This window comes from Bombina bombina, chromosome 6, assembly GCF_027579735.1.
Source record: "Bombina bombina isolate aBomBom1 chromosome 6, aBomBom1.pri, whole genome shotgun sequence".
In the NCBI taxonomy this organism is placed as follows: Eukaryota; Metazoa; Chordata; class Amphibia; order Anura; family Bombinatoridae; genus Bombina; species Bombina bombina.
Genome location: NC_069504.1, coordinates 633,581,583 through 633,604,455, shown reverse-complemented (window position 1 = coordinate 633,604,455; position 22,873 = coordinate 633,581,583).

Sequence of the window (22,873 nt, the reverse complement as noted above, 5' to 3'; positions counted from 1 at the left end):
ATCGCCCGGATAGAAGACTTCTTCAGCGCCTCTTGGAAGATGACATCGCCCGGATGGAAGACTTTTTCAGCGCCACTTGGAGGATCACTTCATCGGATGGAAGATTTATTCAGTGCCGCTTGGATGATCACTTCTGCCGGTCCGGGTTTCCTCTTCAGTTCCATCGGTGGCTCGGCTGAGTGAAGACGACTAAAGGTAGGATGATCTTCAGGAGATTAGTGTTAGGTTATTTTAAGGGGGGTTTGGGTTAGATTAGGGGTATGTGGGTGGTGGGTTTTAATGTTGGGGGGGTTGTATTTTTCTTTTACAGGCAAAAGAGCTGAATTCTTTGGGGCATGCCCCACAAATGGCCCTTTTAAGGGCTGGTAAGGTAAAAGAGCTTTGAACTTTTTTAATTTAGAATAGGGTAGGGCATTTTTTTTATTTTGGGGGGTTTGTTATTTTATTAGGGGTCTTAGATTAGGTGTAAGTAGCTTAAAATTGTTGTAATATTTTTAAAATGTTTGTAACCTATTTTTTTATTTTTTGTAACTTAGCTTTTTTTATTTTTTGTACTTTAGTTAGTTTATGTAATTGTATTTAATTGTAGTTATTTGTAGGTAATTTATTTAATTTATTTAATGATAGTGTAGTGTTAGGTTTAATTGTAACTTAGGTTAGGATTTATTTTACAGGTGATTTTGTATTTCTTTTAGCTATGTAGTTATTAAATAGTTAATAACTTTTTAATAACTATTCTAACTAGCTAAAATAAATACAAAGTTACCTGTAAAATAAATATAAATCCTAAGATAGCTACAATATAATTATTATTTATATTGTAGCTATCTTAGGGTTTATTTTACAGGTAAGTATTTAGTTTTAAATAGAAATAATTTATTTAATGATAGTGTAGTGTTAGGTGTAATTGTAACTTAGGTTAGTTTTTATTTTACAGGTACATTTCTCTTTATTTTAGCTAGGTAAGCTATTAAATAGTTAATAACTATTTAATAGCTATTGTACCTAGTTAAAATAAATTGAAAGATGCCTGTAAAATAAATATAAATCCTAAGATAGCTACAATATAATTATTATTTATATTGTAGCTATATTAGGTTTTATTTTAAAGGTAAGGATTTAGTTTTAAATAGGATTAATTTAGTTCATAATAGAAATATTATTTAGATTTATTTAATTAATATTTAAGTTAGGGGGGTGTTAGGGTTAGTGTTAGACTTAGGTTTAGGGGTTAATAAATTTATTACAGTGGCGGCGGTGTAGTGGGGGGCAGGATAGGGGTTAATAAATGTATTATAGGTGGCGATAGTGTAGGGGGGCAGATTAGGGGTTAATAAATTTAATATTGGTTGCTGCAGGGTCAGGGAGCGGCGGTTTAGGGGTTAATACATATATTATAGCGCGGTGGGCTCCGGGAGCGGCGGTTTAGGGGTTAATACATTTATTATAGTTGCGGTGGGCTCCGGGAGCGGTGGTTTAGGGGTTAATATGTATAGAGTAGCTTGCGGTGGGCTCCGGGAGCGGCGGTTTAGGGGGTAATAACTTTATTTAGTTGCGGCGGTGTAGGGGGCACAGATTAGTGGTGTTTAAACTCGGGGTACATGTTAGGATGTTAGGTGTAGACAGCTCCCATAGAAATCAATGGGATGTCTGTCAGCAGCGAACTTGTACTTTCGCTATGGTCAGACTCCCATTGATTCCTATGGGATCCGCTGCCTCCAGGTACCGTAAAAGTGCCGAGCGTACCTGCTAGTTTTTTGATAACTAGCAAAAGTAGTCAGATTGTGCCACACTTGTGTGCGGAACATCTGGAGTGACGTAAGAATCGATCTGTGTCGGACTGAGTCCGGCAGATCGAAGTTTACGTCACAAAATTCTACTTTTGCCGGTCTCTAGCCTTTGATAACTAAGGCGAATCAGCCTCGCCACAAATATGCTGCGGAATTCCAGCGTATTTGAGGTTGACGGCTTGATAACTAGGCCTCTTTGCGCGTATCAGGTGGCGCGCGTATTACAAGTTTAAAGTAAATTCGGAAAATTGTAACCATGTTAATATATTTAATAGACTTTAGAGAACTGTGAAATATGGAGAAAAAAAAAACTAGCACCCTTATTTCGCATACAAACCCGATCGCATTTTCTCAAGTGTGCTAACTAGACATGATTTTTTTGTAAAATATATATCTGTACCTATAAATATATACAGTAGCTCACAAAAATGAGTACACCCCTCACATTTTTGTAAATATTTTATTATATCTTTTCATGTGACAACACTGAAGAAATTACACTTTGCTACAATGTAAATTAGTGAGTTTACCACTGTAAAACATTGTAAATCTGATGACCCCTCAAAATAACTCAACACACAGCCATTAATGTCTAAACCGTTGGCAACAAAAGTGAGTACACCCCTGAGTGGAAATGTCCAAATTGGGCTCAACTAGCCATTTCCCTCCCCGGTGTCATGTGACTCGTTAGTGTGAATGGGGAGCATGTGTGCTAAATTTGGTGTTATCGCTCTCACCCTCTCTCCTGCTGGTCACTGGAAGTTCAACATGGCACCTCATGGCAAAGAACTCTCTGAGGATCTGAAAAAAAGAATTGTTGCTCTACATAAAGATGGCCTAGGCAATAAGAAGATTGCCAAGACCCTGAAACTGAGCTGCAGCATGATAGGCAAGACCATACAGCGGTTTCACAGGACGAGTTCCACTCAGAACAGGCCTCGCCATGGTCGACCAAAGAAGTTGAGTGCACATGCTTAACGTCATATCTAGATGTTGTCTTTGGGAAATAAACGTATGAGTACTGCCAGCATAGCTGCAGAGGTTGAAGGGGTGGGAGGTCAGCCTGTCAGTGCTCAGACCATACGCCGCACACTGAATCAATATTGGTCTGCATGGCTGTCATACCAGAAGGAAGCCTCTTCTAAAGATGATGCACAAAAAATCCTGCAAACAGTTTGCTGAAGACAAGCAGACTAAGGACATGGATTAATGGAACCATGTCCTGTGGTCCGATGAGACAAATATAAACTTATTTGGTTCAGATGCTGTCAAGTGTGTGTGGTGGAGTACAAAGAAAAGTGTGTCTTGCCTACGGTCAAGCATGGTGGTGGGAGTGTCATAGTCTGGGCCTGCATGAGTGCTGCTGGCACTGGGGAGCTACATTTTATTGAGGGAACCATGAATGCCAACATGTACTGTGACATACTGAAGCAGAGCATGATCCCCTCCCTTCAGAGACTGGATCGCAGGTCAGTATTCCAACATGATAACGACCCCAAACACACCTCCAAGATGACCACTGCCTTGCTAAAGAAGCTGAGGGTAAATGTGATGGACTGGCCAAGCATGTCTCCAGACCTAAACCCTATTGAGCATCTGTGGGGCATCCTCAATGAAAGGTGGGGGAGCGCAAGGTCTCTAACATCTACTAGCTCCATGATGTCATCATGGAGGAGTGGAAGAGGACTCCAGTGGCAACCTGTGAAGCTCTGGTGAACTTCATGCCCAAGAGGGTTAAGGCAGTGCTGGAAAATAATGGTGGCCACACAAAATATTGACACTTTTAGGCCCAATTTGGACATTTCCACGTAGGGATGTATTCACTTTTGTTGCCAATGGTTTAGACAATAATGGCTGTGTTTTGAGTTATTTTGAGGGGACAGCAAATTTACACTGTTATACAGGCTGTACACTCACAACTTTACATTGTAGCAAAGTGTCATTTCTTCATTGTTGTAACATGAAAAGATATAATAAAATATTTACAAAAATGTGAGGGGTGTACTCACTTTTGTGTGATATTGTATACTTTATGCAACAAACTCCATGTCTGGGTACACAATGGTTACTGGCAGAAAAGAGACCCCTCAAAAAGAGGTGGAGGAACATATGAGGAATTTGAAGCATTCTGCCAGTAACCATAGTGTACCCATACATAGAGTTTGCTGCCACAAAGGAAATTTAGATATTTATAGGATTTTTCCGATTGAATATATCCCCAATAAATGGGGTAGAAATAGATTTGTTCATTTGAGACAAAGGGAGAATTTTTGGATTTGGAAGCTCAAGACCATGAGTCCCTTTGGCTTAAATGAACAAATCGATATGGCCACTTTCAACTAATTTAGTCTCTATCTTGGAAGTGGTGTTCTTACATTTTTGGATGTACCAATTTATGGTTTTATTTATTTATGGATTTTTTTAGATGGATAACAGTAATGTATTATACATTTTTGGAGCTTGGAGGTCAGCTTATATTTTTATAATACCGCTGTCACACATATATAATGGTTGTAGATCCAGAATTTTGGTAGAAGGACTATCACATATATGTTTGTATGTATCCCAGACCAGGGGGGATATTTATCAAAGATCTGGCGGACCTGATCCGACAGTGCAAGTTAGGTCCGCCAGACCTCGCTGAATGTGGAGAACAATACGCTCTCTATGTATTCAGCATTGCACCAGCAGCTCTTGTGAGCTGCTGGTGCAACGCCGCCCCCTGCAGATTCGCGGCTAGCAGGGGGGTGTCAATCAACCCGATCGTACTCGATCGGGTTGAATTCTGGCAATGTCTATCTGCCTGCTCAGAGCAGGCGGACAGGTTATGGAGCAGCGGTCTTTAGACCGCTGCTATATAACTGCTGTTTTTGGTGAGCCTGCAGGGGTCAAGTCGAATATGGGAACGCATGGGAATGGAGTTCCTGCACTATTTTTGCAGGTTCCCCTTCTGGGCAGAGAACAGAAGCACTTCAGTAAACACTTCTGCTGCTGGTGGGAGGAGCAGGAGCACAGTCTGGTTAGAGGGATAGTGAGATCCTCTAGTAATGGGCAGTAACACTTCCTACAATACACAAAGTGTAAGACTGTCAGCAGCCCTGCTGTGTTATCACCCCTGTTATGAATATTAGCTTTATTATCTTTTATTACACATGGTGCTTACATTTCTGTGTGACTTGCTCTGGGGTTATTTAGCTACCCTCAGCAGAAACAGGACTATTGCACCTTAAATGGGTGAGACTCTGCGACAAAAGAAGGATTCTCAGGCCCAAAGGCAACCATTCAACCCTTCATTGGATTTAATTTGCTTTCATTAACCAAAGTGTATGGATTATATACATAGAAATACAATCGGTGTGTGTGTATATATAAACTGTATACATACATATATATACAGGGAGTGCAGAATTATTAGGCAAGTTGTATTTTTGAGGATTAATTTTATTATTGAACAACAACCATGTTCTCAATGAACCCAAAAAACTCATTAATATCAAAGCTGAATATTTTTGGAAGTAGTTTTTAGTTTGTTTTTAGTTTTAGCTATTTTAGGGGGATATCTGTGTGTGCAGGTGACTATTACTGTGAATAATTATTAGGCAACTTAACAAAAAACAAATATATACCCATTTCAATTATTTATTTTTACCAGTGAAACCAATATTACATCTCAACATTCACAAATATACATTTCTGACATTCCAAAACAAAACAAAAACAAATCAGTGACCAATATAGCCACCTTTCTTTGCAAGGACACTCAAAAGCCTGCCATCCATGGATTCTGTCAGTGTTTTGATCTGTTCACCATCAACATTGCGTGCAGCAGCAACCACAGTCTCCCAGACACTGTTCAGAGAGGTGTACTGTTTTCCCTCCTTGTAAATCTCACATTTGATGATGGACCACAGGTTCTCAATGGGGTTCAGATCAGGTGAACAAGGAGGCCATGTCATTAGATTTTCTTCTTTTATACCCTTTCTTGCCAGACACGCTGTGGAGTACTTGGACGCGTGTGATGGAGCATTGTCCTGCATGAAAATCATGTTTTTCTTGAAGGATGCAGACTTCTTCCTGTACCACTGCTTGAAGGTGTCTTCCAGAAACTGGCAGTAGGACTGGGAGTTGAGCTTGACTCCATCCTCAACCCGAAAAGGCCCCACAAGCTCATCTTTGATGATACCAGCCCAAACCAGTACTCCACCTCCACCTTGCTGGCGTCTGAGTCGGACTGGAGCTCTCTGCCCTTTACCAATCCAGCCACGGGCCCATCCATCTGGCCCATCAAGACTCACTCTCATTTCATCAGTCCATAAAACCTTAGAAAAATCAGTCTTGAGATATTTCTTGGCCCAGTCTTGACGTTTCAGCTTGTGTGTCTTGGTGGTTGTCTTTCAGCCTTTCTTACCTTGGCCATGTCTCTGAGTATTGCACACCTTGTGCTTTTGGGCACTCCAGTGATGTTGCAGCTCTGAAATATGGCCAAACTGGTGGCAAGTGGCGTCTTGGCAGCTGCATGCTTGACTTTTCTCAGTTCATGGGCAGTTATTTTGCGCCTTGGTTTTTCCACACGCTTCTTGTGACCCTGTTGACTATTTTGAATGAAACGCTTGATTGTTCGATGATCACGCCTCAGAAGCTTTGCAATTTTAAGAGTGCTGCATCCCTCTGCAAGATATCTCTGAGCCTGTCAAGTCCTTCTTTTGACCCATTTTGCCAAAGGAAAGGAAGTTGCCTAATAATTATGCACACCTGATATAGGGTGTTGATGTCATTAGACCACACCCCTTCTCATTACAGAGATGCACATCACCTAATATGCTTAATTGGTAGTAGGCTTTCGAGCCTATACAGCTTGGAGTAAGACAACGTGCATAAAGAGGATGATGTGGTCAAAATACTCATTTGCCTAATAATTCTGCACTCCCTGTATATACATATTATATAAACATTATTAATTGTGAGGGAGGATGGAAGTCTTGACAAGTTTTTTTTTGTCCCCTGTCCCAGACAGCCCTCTAGCTTATTAATTATATATTCCTAGACTGTCACCCTGTTTATTTTATTACATTGATCATAGAATATTATTTATGAAATGTACATGTTGACAGATATAGGACAGCTATATTACGGCTAATTATGTCACCCTATGGATATATTGTTTTTTTTTATATTAATATTTTATATTTTCTTATTGTTGTGTATATACAGTATATATTTTGCTGATTTTATGTGGCTCGAATAGCGGAATAGAATAGAGTTATATATACTTGGGAAATACGTAAAGCGCATTTAGTGAGAAACCTATCATTATATGGATATAACAATGGTACCTTTTGATACAAAGTATATAAATTCCCGCAACAAATTGTAAGTTTGTAAGGGTGGGCGTATCCTATGACGTCAGATTAGGTCCGGGGTTTCCCACGCATGCTCAGATGAAGTTGGTGGATGCCAAATGTTGCATTCTTAAGCCGTGCATTGAAATGATCTTGTATTCACCTGATGAAACAGTTATTGAGGACCAAGAAACATGTTGTGAGACATTTTTAATAAAGACTTTCAGCTAGATTACAAGTTTTGCTTTAAGAGAGGTGCGGTGCTAACTTGCACGTTATTGTCACCGCTCACTTACAGGTTTTCCTAAACCCGGCGTTAACAGACAAGAAGTGAACGTAGAGCAAAATTGTGCTCCATACCACACTCCAATACCAGCGCTGCTTAAGTCAGCGCTGAGCTGGTTGTACGTGCTCGTGCACGATTTCCCCATAGACATCAATGTGGAGAACCGGCTGAAAAAAAGCCTAACACCTGCAAAAAAGCAGTGTAAAGCTCCGTAACGCAGCCCCATTGATTCCTATGGGGAAACTAAATTTATGTTTACACCTAACACCCTAACATGAACCCGATTCTAAACACCCCTAATCTTACACTTATTAACCCCTAATCTGCCGCCCCCGAGATCGACGACACCTGCATTATATTTATAATCCCTAATCTGCCGCTCCCGACATCGCCGACACCTACATTACACTTATTAACCCCTAATATGCTGCCTCAAACATCGCCGACACCTACATTATATTTATTAACCCCTAATCTCCCGCCCCCAATGTCACCACAATCTACCTACACTTATTAACCCCTAATCTGCCGCCCCTAACGTCGCCGCCACTATACTAAACATATTAACCCCTAAACCGCCGCACTCCTGCATTGCAAACACTAGTTAAATATTATTAACCCCTAATCTTCCGCCCCTAACATCGCCACCACCTACCTACATTTTTTTAACCCCAATCTGCTGCCCCCAACGTCGCTGCCACTATACTAAAGTTATTAACCTCTAAACCTAAGTCTAACCCTAACCCTAACACCCACTAACTTAAATATAATTAAAATAAATCTAAAGAAAACCTACTATTAATAACTAAATAATTCCTATTTAAAACTAAATACCTGTAAAATAAACCCTAAGCTAGCTACAATATAACTAATAGTTACATTGTAACTAGCTTGGGGTTTATTTTTATTTTACAGGCAAGTTTGTATTTATTTTAACTAGGTAGAATAGTTACAAAATAGTTATTAACTATTTACTAACTACCTAGCTAAAATAAATACAAATTTACCTGTAAAATAAAACCTGACTTTAGTTACACTAACACCTAACCTAACACTACAATTAAAAAAATTATCTAAATTACAAAAAAAATCCACTAAATTACTCAAAATAAAAAATAAATTACAAGATATTTAAACTAATTACACCTAATCTATTAGCCCTATTAAAATAAAAAAGCCCCCCCAAAATTACAAAAAAACACTAGCCTAAACTAAACTACCAATAGCCCTTAAAAGGGCTATTAGATTAGGTGTAATTAGTTTAAATATCTTGTAATTTGTTTTTATTTTGTGTAATTTAGTGTTTGTTTGTTTTTTAATTTAGGCAATTGTATTTAATTTAGTTAATTGTATTTAATTTAGTTAATTTATTTAATTGTACTGTAAGGTTAGGTGTTAGTGTAACTAAGGTTAGGTTTTATTTTACAGGTAAATGTGTATTTATTTTAGCTAGGTAGTTAGTAAATAGTTAACAACTATTTAGTAACTATTAAAATAAATACAAACTTCCCGGCGCTATGGAAGTCCCATTGAAAAAAGACTTTACGAAAATTGCGTAAGTTTATTTGCAGTACGGCCAAAAAAGTGTGCGGGACAGCTGTACCTACAAGACTCGTAATAGCAGCGGTAGTGAAAAAGCAGCATTATGAGCCTTAACACTGCTTTTTTACTCATAACGCAAAACTCATAATCTATCCGTTTGTTTTTACTTAGACTTTGTCAACACGGCTTATTTTATACTATTTTGTATTATCTACTTATCAATACTGTGTGAGACCAATAATTGGGATATCAAGCTATATTCACACTGTATTAGTGACTTTTCTGGAATTTTGGATATAGACACGCGATTTCCCACTGGGAATACTGTCAAGGCGGATATATCCTTATATACTTCAGAGAACATCTGACCACCGTATAACAGAGGACGAGCTCTCTGGACGACTCCAAAAATGTAAGCACGCTGTTGTGGCACTTCTCAAGTGTTTTGGAATCTGTGAGTATGATGAGTAACAACTGTAAATGATCCTGATCACAGTTGATCTTGTACCATTGTGGCGCCTTTTTCTATTTTGCTATTTCACAGATCGAATTGAGCCCCACAACTTTACGGAGCTGTTGGAAGGAGTTTCGCGGCCGCTCTCTTGTGAAAACGAACTATTCACTAGTTTTCTCCTAAACACCTTTTTGGGACTGTAAATATTATTAGTTAATTTTTTCACATGGATTTTTGTTTCTTTTTATGTACTATATGTATTTTATATGTCACTAGTATATCACAGTTAATGACACTTGTGATCTTAGTATGTACATTTTTATGCAGTTTTTGGCACATCCAAATTTTCACTTTATATATATATGGACTGAAGCCACAACATTAAATCCACTGCAGGTGAAACGAATAACATTTATTATATTGTCACAATGGCACCTGTCAAGGGGCGGGATATATTAAGCAGCAAGTGAACAGTCAGATTTTGAATTTCATGTGTTTGAAGCAGGAAAAATAAGCAAGCAAAAATATCTGAGTGACTGTGACAGGAACCAAATAGTAGGTATGATTACAAGTCGCATGGCAAATCAGTTTTTCGCAGTTGCATTTGGCTTTTTAAAATTTTGGGTTGCACACGTATTACATACGTGTTAACACGAGTGATCCAATAAGACAAATCGTGTGCACGTTTCACCTATTGAATTCAATGGAGAAGACAAATAGAAAAAAAAAAACACTAAAACCCTAATCTTTTGCGCAAAGCCCATTTTCCTCGAAAGTGTACATGAAAGTAAAAAAATTTAATATTGCGAGAATGTTTTCTTAACGAAATATGTTCTATTCATTTGTAAATAAATATTTGTCTATATATGTAATGATTTTTGGACAGATATATCTATTTATAGCGAGTTATGTATATGAATATATACAGTATATGTCTAAATATCTTGAGACCTTTATGCGAATAGATGTTGTTTAATGTGCATAAGATTGTAATGTGAATTATTTTCATTGTCTTCATAGTTAAACATATCTCTATACATATAAATCCATGTTTCTCTATGTATGTGGATGAATATCAATGTAAAATCCCTTTGTCTGCTTTTTTTTTCTAATACCCGAGATCTCCTATCTGTTAACCCTTATTTATTTTGTGTGCAATAGTATTTTTAAATAATTTTTATTAGACAGTGTTAATATGAGTGAAACTGTACTTTGTAATGTATTTTTGAAGCATTCTGTGAAACTTTTATGTTGCGGAAAACTGTTAACTACAGCTCTTCAAACGCAGAAAGGATTGTTGCATAAAAGGCAATTGCGTAGTGCAATCTCGATTTTTCAACACTTGTAATATCTACGCAATGTAATTTGATTGCGAAAAAGTCATATTGCGTGGAAAAGTCATACCGCGTGGCTTGTAATCTTGCTAGTGAAGGCTAGATGACTGGGTCAGAGCATCTCTAAATTGGCAAGTATTGTGGGGTGTTACTTTGAATGCAGTGGTTAGTACCAACCAAAAGTGGTGCAATGAAGGCCAATTAGTAAACCTGTGTCAGGGTCATGGGCGCCCAAGGCTCTTTGATGCATGTTGGAAGTGAAGGCTAGCCCGTCTGGTCCAATCACACAGAAGAGCTACTGTAGCTGAAATTGCTGAAAAATTAATGTAGGCTATGATAGAACGGCATCAGAACACAGTGCAATGCAGTTTGCTGTGTATGGGGCTGCGTAGCCACAAACCAGTCGGAGTGCCCATGATGACCCCTGTCCACTGCCAAAAGCGCCTTCATGAGCATCAGAACTGGACCATGAAACAATGGAATAAGGTTGCCTAGTCTGATGAATAACGTTTTCTTTTAGAAAAGGTGGATGGCTATGTGAGTGTGCATCATTTACCTAGGGAAGAGATGGCAACAGGATGCACTATAGGAGGAAGGCAGGCCGGCAGAGGAAGTGTTATGCTCTGGGCAATGTTCTGCTGGGAAACCTTGGGTCCTGGACATTCATGTGGATGTTACTTTGGCACGTACCACCTACCAAGAGATTGTTGCAGACCATGTACACCCCTTCATGGCAATGGTGTTCCCTGATGGTGGTGGCCTTTTTCAGCAGGATAATACCCCTGCCACAAAGCAAAAAATATTCAGTAATGGTTTGAGGAACATGACAAAAAGTTCAAGGTGTTGCCTTGGCCTCCAAATTCCCCATATCTCAATCCGATTGAGCATCTGTAAGATGTGCTGGAACAACAAATTTGAACCATGGAGGACCCATTTCGCAACTTGCGGGACTTAAAGGATCTGCTACTAATGTCTTGGTGTCAAATAGCGGAAGACATGTTCAGAGGTTTTGTGGAGTCCATACCTCAATGCATTAGAGCTCTTTTGGCAGCACGAGGGGGGCCTACATGATATTTGGCAGGTGGTTTTAATGTTGTGTCTGATCAGTGTATATGTATTTAAAAATACTTAGAACATATTCCCCTATGTAAAGAACATTGGAATGTTAAATATATATAGTAAATACGCAGTTAAAAACTTTATTAAATATCAATATTGCATAAATATGATTTTTTATGTTTTCAGCTACTTGACGGCAAATGGCTCCAATGCACTTATACAGCCATACCTTGGTTTTTTTTTTAAATCTTTATTTTCATATCAGCAAACATGTTGCAACATCAAAGTTTAATTAGGAGATACACATCAAAACATAAATCAGGATATATTGAAAACCTTTTTCCCCTCTCCAAACAAATAATATATGAATCCCGAGGGATCAGGTTACTGATTTCTTTCCTTTTTTTCTAATGTGGTATCCGCCTCAGGCTATCCATTGTTTTAAAAAAACAGAAAGAAGAAAAAAAAAAAAAAAAAAAAGGGGGGAAAAACAAGCACCCCCCCTCCAAGTGTGGGGGATAATCTCTCTCTCTCCCTCATTCCCCCCCCCCCCTACCACATCCCTAGCTGTACAAGTTCAGAATTTCTGAAGGGGAAGATTAAGTTCTCTTTTTCATTTATTGGGAAACTTTTAATGAACAATGACCATTTCTTAAAGAATATTTGTATGTCCTTCTCATTGTTCATACTGACGTCTCTTTGTTCAAGAATGCATTGCTTTTTAAGGCAATTTTTTACTTCCATAACCACTGGAGTTTTATTACTTTTCCAGTTTTTAAAAATAAGGTACCTAGCTGCGAGTATTGTTAGTATTATTAGTTTTTCCTGGGGATGTTGTCTTTCTCCCTGACTTAAACAAAACACTATTTGCACAAGTGTGAGACCCAGAGGGGATAATCCAAGCGTATTATTGAGCCAATATTGGATTTTTAGCCATAGTTGGCTGATTTTCGGACAGCTCCAAATCATATGTTTGAGGTCTGCTGCTATATATGAGCATTTTGAACATTTGTTAAAATTCGAATTAAATAGTTTATAGCCCTTTTCCGGGGTATAGTATGCTTTGTGTAATATTTTGATATGCGCCTCTCTCCACGTTGCAGAAAGTGTGGCCTGATAGACTCTATTTATAGATTTTTGGATAAACTGTGAGTCTATATTACTAGGTACACTTAGGCTGTTCCACTCAGAGGCTATCTGCTCCATTATGGGTGTTGCCTTGGCTTGAATTAAGGATAGATAACAATAAGATATTGCAGTATATCCAGCCCTAGTGAGTGTTAGCCAGTTCTCCATTTTACCCCAGCTCCAGTCCCAGCCTATCTCTCTTATCAGGCCTGTGATATAGTGTCTTATTTGTAAGTATGCGAAAAATTGATTATTCGCCAATTTAAATTCATTTTTCATTTCATCGAATGATTTTATACATTTTTCGCCTATGTTAAGAAATTGTTGCACTGTTTTTAGATCTAATTCATACCATTTAGAAAAAACTGTCGAGTTCATACCTGGGTGGAACTCAGGGTTCCCTTTTATTGGGAGATACTGTGAAGCTTTGCTGTTAACTTTTAAACGATTCTTCCACCAAGCTTTGATGGGTTTAATGATTGTCTTATGTTTCTTGATTGCATTAGGTAACATCCTTGGTGAGCAGTGGGTCAAACCTATTGGGTGAAAAGGAATACAAATACTTTCGTCTAACAGAATGTTAGTTATATAGTTTTTAGTACATAGCCAGTCTGTTATCGTTCGTGCCAGAAAAACTAGATTATAGAATCTTATATCTGGGAGTGCTAGTCCTCCATATTCTTTTCCCATTGATAGCTTGGGGATTGATATCCAAGACCTCTTTCCTTGCCATAGGAACTTTCTAACTGCCGAGTTTAATGATCGAATATCTTTTTCATAAATAGATAAGGGGATATTTTGTAAGACGTATAAGAGTTTTGGGAGGAGAACCATCTTGTAAAGTGCAATTCTCCCAGAGAGAGAAATTGGTAAATTAATCCAAGTTTTTAATTTCTCATATATAGTTAACAGAGTTGCTGAGATGTTAAGTTTATATAAATCCGTCGGGTTGACTGGAATATTAATACCTAAATATTTAAATGACGTTGTTACTTCCTTAAAAGGGCAATTACTTACTGAGTCTGTCTTTCTTCTGAGCCAGAATATTTCTGACTTTGATGCATTTATTTTATAACCTGAGAAGGTTCCGAAGTTAGTTATTATACGTAAAAGTTTGAGAATATTAATCTTTGTATTTGCAATGTACAAGAGGATGTCATCAGCATATAAGGCAATTTTTAATTCGTAATTAGATATTCTGAAACCTTGCAAAGACTGCCTAATCATGATTGCCAGGGGTTCTATGGCTATGTCAAATAAGAGGGGGGAAAGTGGACACCCCCGTCTCGTGCCCCTCTGAATATCAATAGCTGTGGATGTGAGATTATTAACTATTAGATTTGTCCTAGACCTTTTGTATAGATTTTCTTTGAATTCCCGGAACTTACCCGAGAATCCGAATTTCTCCAATGATGTGAAGATTTGTGTAAATAGGACTGAGTCAAAGGCCTTTTCTGCGTCAATTGTCACTATGGCGAGGTCAGGGGCATGCATCTCTCCCCCCTCCCTGTCCAAAATTTGAGAAAAATGTTAAGAAATTACCAAGACTTCTCTTATTTTTGAAGCAGAGTTTCGATTTTTCAGGAACCCTGCTTGATCTTTGTGAATTATGTGTGTTAGGCTATTTTGCAGTCTTTCTGAAAGGATTGAGGTCAAGATCTTATACTCTGAATTGAGTAATGCTATAGGGCGGTACGACTCTCTTTGGGTTGGATCTTTACCTGGTTTCAGGATTAATGTTGTAAATGAGGCTGAGAAGCTCACTGGAACCGGATTACCATTGGCATAGAAGTCATTATACATGTTGCAAAGGTAGAGAGCAACTTCTGGGGCTAAGATCTTGTAAATCTCATTAGGCAGCCCATCAGGGCCTGCCGCTTTATTGAGTGGCATCCTTACTATCGTTTTGTTTACTTCCTCCTCCGTAATTGGTTTATTTAAGGTGCTCAATAGATCCTCTGAGACTGTAGGCCAAATTAACTTACTCCAGAAGTCTCTGGATTGCTCAATATCAGGCTTTCTTAAGGAGTATACATCCTTATAATAATTTGTAAAAGTCTTTAGAATATCCTCTGGATTTGTGAGTGTCTGTTCTTCTTGTTGTATTCTATATATTAAAGAGGGCTTTTTTTCTCCTTTTACTAAATTGGCAAGTAATTTGCCTGATTTGTTGCTGTAGCAATACATTTTAGCCTGGAATTTAAGGTCTTTTTGGGTTTCAATGAGTAATATTAGGGCATCTCTCTCCTTTTTAGCCTTAATGTATTTGGCCCAGTTAAAGGATGACTTTGTTAAGAGAAACCGATTATATGAGTTTACTACAAAATTAGTGGCTTCTTTCTCTCTTTTCCTTAGAATCTTAGTTAACTTGGCAGCATAGGCTGTTATTTCCCCTCTAATGACTGCTTTTGCAGCCCCCCAGAAAATTTCTGGCCTGCCAATATAATCAATATTAAATTGTATGTATTCTTTAAATTTGTTTTTTATATGATTTTTAAATTTAAAATCATTTACCAAGTAAAATGGGAACCTAAATCTCAAAGGGGCATCCATTGGAGGTTCTAGTTGTATCTCAAGTGTAATTGGTGCATGATCTGAAATAACTATTGCAGTAATTTCTACCTTTATTTTCCTTGAACAGAGTTTCTCATCAGTTAAAAAAAGGTCTATTCTAGAGAGCGTTTTATGCGCTCTAGAAAGACAGGTATATTCCCGTAAGTCAGGGTTATGTGCCCTCCATATATCTTTAATCGATAAATTCTGATACAAGTTCTTAAATATTTTTGTTTCTAATTTATCCTTTTTGTTTTTAAGTTCTTTACTGTTATATCTCACTCTGTCTATCGGAGACTGTGGAGCCATATTAAAGTCTCCTCCAATGATCAGATAGCCTTCTGAGTGAAGTAATATCATGGATTGGATTAAGTTCCAAAAGTCATAGTCAAGCTCATTGGGCGCATATACATTTAACAACGTATATATTTGATTAAAAATTCTTGCTTTCACCATTAAGAATCTCCCCTCTGGATCTCTCCTTGTTTGTAATATCTCTGCCTCAATTCTCTTGCCAAACAGTATTGCTACTCCTCTCTTTCTTCCAATACTAGGTGAGGCTTCCACCTCCTTGATCCAGGAGCCCTTGAGTTTCATTGTTTCCTCCATACCCAAATGCGTTTCTTGAAGAAACATTATGTTAGCTTGCAACTTGCGCATATGGGAGACAATGGCTTTCCTTTTTATGGGAGTAGTTATTCCTCCTATATTCCATGAAATTATTTTAATTTTAATAGGAGAGTTTGTCATCTAAGTTTGGGTGCCTAGCAAACTTTCAAAGGGAGGTAAAAGGGACGAAGGGAAAGGGGGAGGAAGGGAGAGGGGAGAGAGAAGAGAGAAAAAAAAAAAAGGAAAAAATCTTTTTCTTCCCCCCCTTCCCAAAAAAATGGGGAAGTTGGAAACTCAATTCTATGAAGAGGGAGAGGAGCCTGCCCTCTCTTTCCTCTTTTTTTCTTCTATCCCCCCTAGCTTCAGAGGGATTGCTCACCATTAACTGTGAATTTATCATCAAATAGATAGCATAGCTTAGAAAAAGCAACATAAAATTTCTATTGTACTTTTGCTAAAAAAGGTCCCCTATATAGAGGGGGATTCAACTTGCTTTTTCTAGTTCTGTCAACAAGTCCTCTGCATCTTTTGCATTATCAAATATATATGTATTCTCAGGGGTGTGAGTTTGGCTGGGTAAATTAGCATTGCCCTGAAACCCTTGTGAATTAACTTTGTGCAGATAGGTGCAAGCTCTCTTCTTCTCAGGGAAGTCTCAGCTGAGAAATCTTGAAACATGTAAATTTTAACTCCCTCTATATTAATAGGTTGTTTCTTCCTATATTGTTGTAACATGTTAGTTTTATCATGGTAGTTCAAGAAGCGTGCTATCACTGGTCTAGGTCTGGTGTTAGATTTATTATCAGCCTGGGGTGGACCAATTCTGTGAGCCCTTTCTATTATTATCTGTGTGTCCTTTATACCAAGAATTTGGGCTAAGGTATTAGTTATAAATAGGGATAGATTTTAAAATTTCTTTCCTTCCGGAATTCCTATTATCCTAATGTTATTCCTCCTGGATCTATTTTCAGCATCTTCTAACCTAGCCTGTATTTTTTGAAGTTTAGCTTCTGTTTCTTTTATTCTTGCCTCATGCTCTATTGAAAGATCTTCCAGGTCTGATACCCTTTGCTCTGCCTCTTGCAGCCTGCTTGAGAACTGCCTAACTTCTTGAGACAGCATGGCAATATCTTGTTTTATTTCTGATCTTAGATTGTCAAATTTAGGTGTTAGGGCTTCTGATATATTAAGAACCAAACTCTGCATACTAAACGTCTCATTCATTGGGTTTAAATTTGTTATAGAATGTGCCTCTACATTACTTTCTGAAGCTCCTTTAGATTTTTTATCTCTGAGTTTACCTGCTATTCTTGAGGGGGAGGGTTTGAGGGATGTGTTGAGAAATTTGTCCATGTGCTACTTGTGAAGAAAATACGTGAGGAAAAAAAAAGAAGAGAGGAAAGGTATATATTTTTTTTCCAAAAAGAGGGGGGGAGGGGGAATGAGTGCTAATGTGAGAGAGAAAAAAAAAAAAAAAAGAAGAAATTTTAAAATTTTAAGGAAAGTGACTGAAATTAGTGTGGTACTTGTGTATAATATGATGGGGGAAAACCCCAATAGTGGGACTGTGAGTGACTTTTAGGATGTTTATTCAAGAATTGACAAGTTTTTTTGTCTATATGTGGATATACTTTAGGCGAGATATTTTTCTATTTTATTCTTTCTTCCTGCTTGGAGACTTGAGGCTTGAGGCTTCCTTCCCTTTAATTCAATTTTGTCTTAGCCTGGCTTGCTACCTTGAGTGATATTCTGAAGTCAGCTTTTTGTATAGTTCTTAAATTAGGAAGAAAGAACCGCTCGCCGCCCCTCTTACCCAGGCTCTCAGCGGTAGCACAAGTTCTCTCACCGGACACCAGAGCAGTCGACTCCTGTAGACGCCTCCTCCCGCACAGCACCCGCGGGCGAGGAGGTCCTTCACTCAGCTTCTTCAGCTATCCTCGGAGACTCTCACAGCGTAGCCAATCATCCTCTGGCTAGAGCCAGATGCTACAAATCCGTGGCCACCGGTTTCAACACCGAAGGGAAGGGTGAGTGTTTTAGTGCAGTGGGAGAAAGCTTAACTTGACACGGCGACTTGATTTAAAAGCTGTGTCTTCAGATTACCCTTACAGGCTCTTCTTCCTGCGTTAGTGTGATATAATCTGTGCCTCCTATGACAGCGGTATGCAGTCCAAGTAAGGGTATTAGTATCGGTGCATCCTAGACCCTTTCAATTTTTTCAGTCTCGCTTGAAGGGTTTGCAGATCCCTCTGGGCTAGGTAGTCTCATACAGCGGGTTGGATTAGGCTGTGGATTCCAGCAGCGTGTCTACTATGCTGGCCTAGTAGCAGCCCTTCACTTCAGGGCTTGGTGCATGGGAAACATCACCAGGTGCTGGAAAGCTGGAGAACAAACACTCAGCCACCTGTGCTAAGCTCCTCCTCCAGAAAAGGGGGCAACAGCCATACCTTGTTTTATTGCACTTCGCTTTATTGTGCTTTGCAGATATTGCTCTTTTTAAAAATTGAAGGTTGTGGCAACCATGTGTCAAGCAAGTCTATTTGCACCATGTTTCCAACATATATACACATATAAACATATAAATTCACATGAATACACATATATGTACACATATATATACATGTATGAACACAACACCAGCAAAAAGATTATGACTTAATGAAGGCTCAGATGAAAGTACGCATTTTTTTAGCAATAAATTATATTTTATTTAAGTTATGTACATTGTAAATACATATGTACACACAAATATACATACATGTGCATATTTAGACATTTATATGTATATATCTCTACGTTAAAACCCTTTATTCCTAAAACCTGAGACCTCATTTCTTTGAGTCCCTATAACTTTTGTATGCAATATTCTTTTAATAATGTTTATTAGATAGTATTATTATAAGTGTAACTGTACTTTTTTAATGTAATTTTGATGTGTTTTGTACAACTTTTTAGTCAAGCGAACATGCTTACTTTCAACTTGTAATGCGCCCAGTACTTCTTACGTGCAAAAAAAGCCGGAATAACCCACTTTTTGCTCACCCACAACTGTTAGCGCTCCGCTCGTAATCCAACCCTTAATGTTTGTCTTTTAAACCTTTTAGCCATAATTAACTGCTAGTTCTTAAGAATCTGGCACAATTTTTAACTTATAAATTCACCAGTGATATCAGTCTAAAACTAGATTCAGATGGTTTGTATCCATTTCACTTGTATAAAAACAGTAATGAGTTACTCAGTGGGTTTCCCTTTAAACTGAATGCTCTAGTTAAAGTGATTCAAGGTATTTTGGATACAGTTTTGTAAAATGATTATATGATTATTTTGCCCATGTGATTTCCTTTACTTATTTGGCAACCAATTAATGGGTCCTTAAAGAGGTCCTTTAGAAATACTTAACTAGTGAAAATACCATTATAGTATATGGAGATTTGTATAGCTAAATCGTTTGACAAGATTATATAAAGGATTGTTGATGGACATCTTAATTTCTTTCTTTTTAATACCATTATCTAAATATAACTGTAGTTTTATACAAATTTACTACTTATGAAGAAACATTATAAACAAATCTGGGAACTTATTTCACTTGTTATCTTATTCTACGCTCTGTTATTTGTTTACCTTTCTTCTAAATATACAGGTATACTGAATTAATGATGTGATTGAAAAGCTACCTGTCTTTGTAATGTTGGTTTTGATGTATTTATCTTTTATTTTTAATTAATTAAAGCACACTGTACAAGTAAACATGCAAATTAATCAGATACTTTTTTTGCTTATAATATTGTGGTCTGTATTATTGTTTTCCTTAATATTGTGTGGTATTTTTGTTTGTTTTTTGTTTTAAATAGTCACATAATATAATTAACTGAACACTTTGATGGTTAGTCTTGCAAAGAGCACTGTAAATATCATTAAATAAATTATATGCTTTACATATTTATCTGACATCAAACTTCAGGTACCCATTCATATGGCACTCAGATCAAATTATCTTATCAACATATAAGAGTGGCAGAGGGTGCACAATAGTATAATATCCAACTGCCCTATCAACAGGATGAAATACAGTGGTAACAGAGTATAATGATCTGATGTGAAAATTAATTGTTCTCTTCTGATCTGCTGATTATAATCATAGATCGACATTAAATGCAAAAGCATTTAAAAAGGATATTAAAGGGACATTATACACTAGATTTTTCTTTGCATAAATGTTTTGTAGATTATCAAATTATATAGCCTATAAAGTGTATAGTTTTGCTTATTTTTAAATAACATTGCACTGATTTTCAGACTCCTAACCAAGCCCCAAAGTTTTAAAAGAATACTGATGTATACCTACTCCAGCTTGTGACTCCCCTAGTGTCCACTTGCTCCCTTGAATAAAAGACTGACATCCATTCTGCGGTGAAAAGGCCACAGCCCAATTTTATTAAATACTTAATAAATATCATAAATAACAACTTAAACTTTAACAAGAGTGTTTGCCCACCTAACGTGCATGTTGCCAAGCCCAGCCAACACGCCTCACAGTTCTGAATCTCTCCCCTGCAACCCAGCAGGAGGTACCACTAGCCAGTTAATGACCTAACACCCGCCACCTGATGACTGCAACATCCCCTTACTCCTACCTAACAATTCAGGGAGGGAGGGAGCTTCCTTCTGCCTTCTTTACTAAACTGCTGCCTTACTTCCTGTTCCTCTCCTATTTCTCCCTTTCCACACTCCACCCCTATCACCTGCACTTGACCCCAAATTTTGCGGGTCCACAGGAGGAGGGGGGTCACCCACCCCTCCTTTCATGCTCTCATACAGGGTGAATTTCCTGTTTGTGTAAATAATCTTTTCATATACAGAGGAAGGTGGATGTGGGGGAGTGTCTGCTTTTTTTGCTATAGAATCACTTTCAGTGGGTTTTTCAGCTAACCTTTTTAACAGTGCTAAACTGGGAGCTTCTGAGTAAGTTTTTAAATGGATTTATACTGGATTTGTATATCAGTATCTGCGCATATTATTCATTATAGTGGTTTCTATTACATGAAGTTAAATGACAATTGGTGTATACTGTCCCTTTAAATTGGAGGTTTAAATTGGTCACCAACCTTATTGTTTTTCCTCCTAGATATTTCCCATGCATTACTTCTCTTAAAACATGAGAAATGAGGGGAAGCAATTTAAACTTCTATAGCGGATCATTAATTTTTTTATTCCATGTACAATTAGAAGAACATTCTTAGGACACCTAGGACCTTAAGCTAAACCTCTGTTGCATTAGAATCTTAACAAAGGGCACAGAGGCTGTTCTAGAACATTGGTAGAAGTTTGATTACTCATTAATATTAATATTCATATAACTACTGCTGAAATAGAAACTATACTTATAATTCTTATTTGTTGAACAGTTTAACCTTTATTAACAAATGGAAACAGTACAACAGCTAAGGTAATATAATTAGGCTGACCATATTGCCGCTTTAAGAAGGAACACATATGAAAAATACATATGTCAGGGTTCTTATACAAAACATTTCTTTAAGCAGCCCTGAAAACAGCCCTGACATATGTATTTTTCATATGTGTCCCTTTTTAAAGCGGCAATATGGTCAGCCTAGATATAATGCAATTGGTACTCAATGCATTTTCTCTCCAGAAAATGTCTACCTCCAATCGTCAAAAGAGCCTCTAAATAAATATTAAAATAACTTGCTGCCATTATGGAAGTTGAGATAAATTTAGATTTTAATATAGAAATATAGCCCTTGCAATTATATAAAAACATATACACAACTAAGAAATGAACGTGTTAAAGTTCAATAGATGAGGAATAATGAATGAAACATAAGGTCAAGTTTCCATCGCTCAGTCCAAAGCAGGTACATTTAAAATGAGTCTGCAGAGACTTTGTGTTCTTCTTTTGTTATATTAGCAACAATTACTTCATTTGCAGCTGTGCTTTAAGTAAGTGATATCACAATAGGTCAGACTGAAGCAAGAAACAAAAAATAATAGAATATCACTCAGAAATCTTCACTAATGGGAATCATGGAGAAAAAAAGATTATGGTTTTGCCTCTTTGATAGCTCAAAGCTTTATTCTAAGCGTTTTCAGTAGCAAAACTGCAGTTGTAAAGAGCAATGCCTCACTTAACATTATTATCAGGAGACTCTGGATGGAGCAGAACTGTGTGAGGCTGGTGATTATGGCTACGATTGAAGCAAAGCAAAGCAAATCAAGATTGCATCAAATCTGAAATTAATAAGATAAAACAACAGCAGAATAAGGATACATCCCAAAAATGTTAAATGTTAAACATGACCCAGCTCTGTCTTTTCAGCAAAAAAAGAAAACTTTAGCATTAATGTTGAACACTATAAAGACATAAAAGGAGCTTTTATCCTACAGCCCAGTTGTATCCCAGTGTGAGAATTAAAGTCTAGAAAAGGCCATTACAATAACTGTATTATGCATTTGTTTTTTTGTGTGTTTTTACCCAGATTTCAGGTAATTGCAAAATGTCAAAAGGCACAGTTAACTAGCAGCTTTTTATACAGGCAAACAAAGTGATTATTTTACATTTTGTAAAAACACCAATTAGCTACCACTTGGCAAATAACTTTTCACTTTCCAAGTTAATAACAGCCATGATTGCTTATGCAATTTCCCTTTCATAATGAGACATTACTTAACAAAACCAATTGCAAATAGTGATGTCGCGAACCTTAAAAGTTTGCGTTCGCAAACGGTGGACTCGAACTTCCGCTACTGTTCGCGAA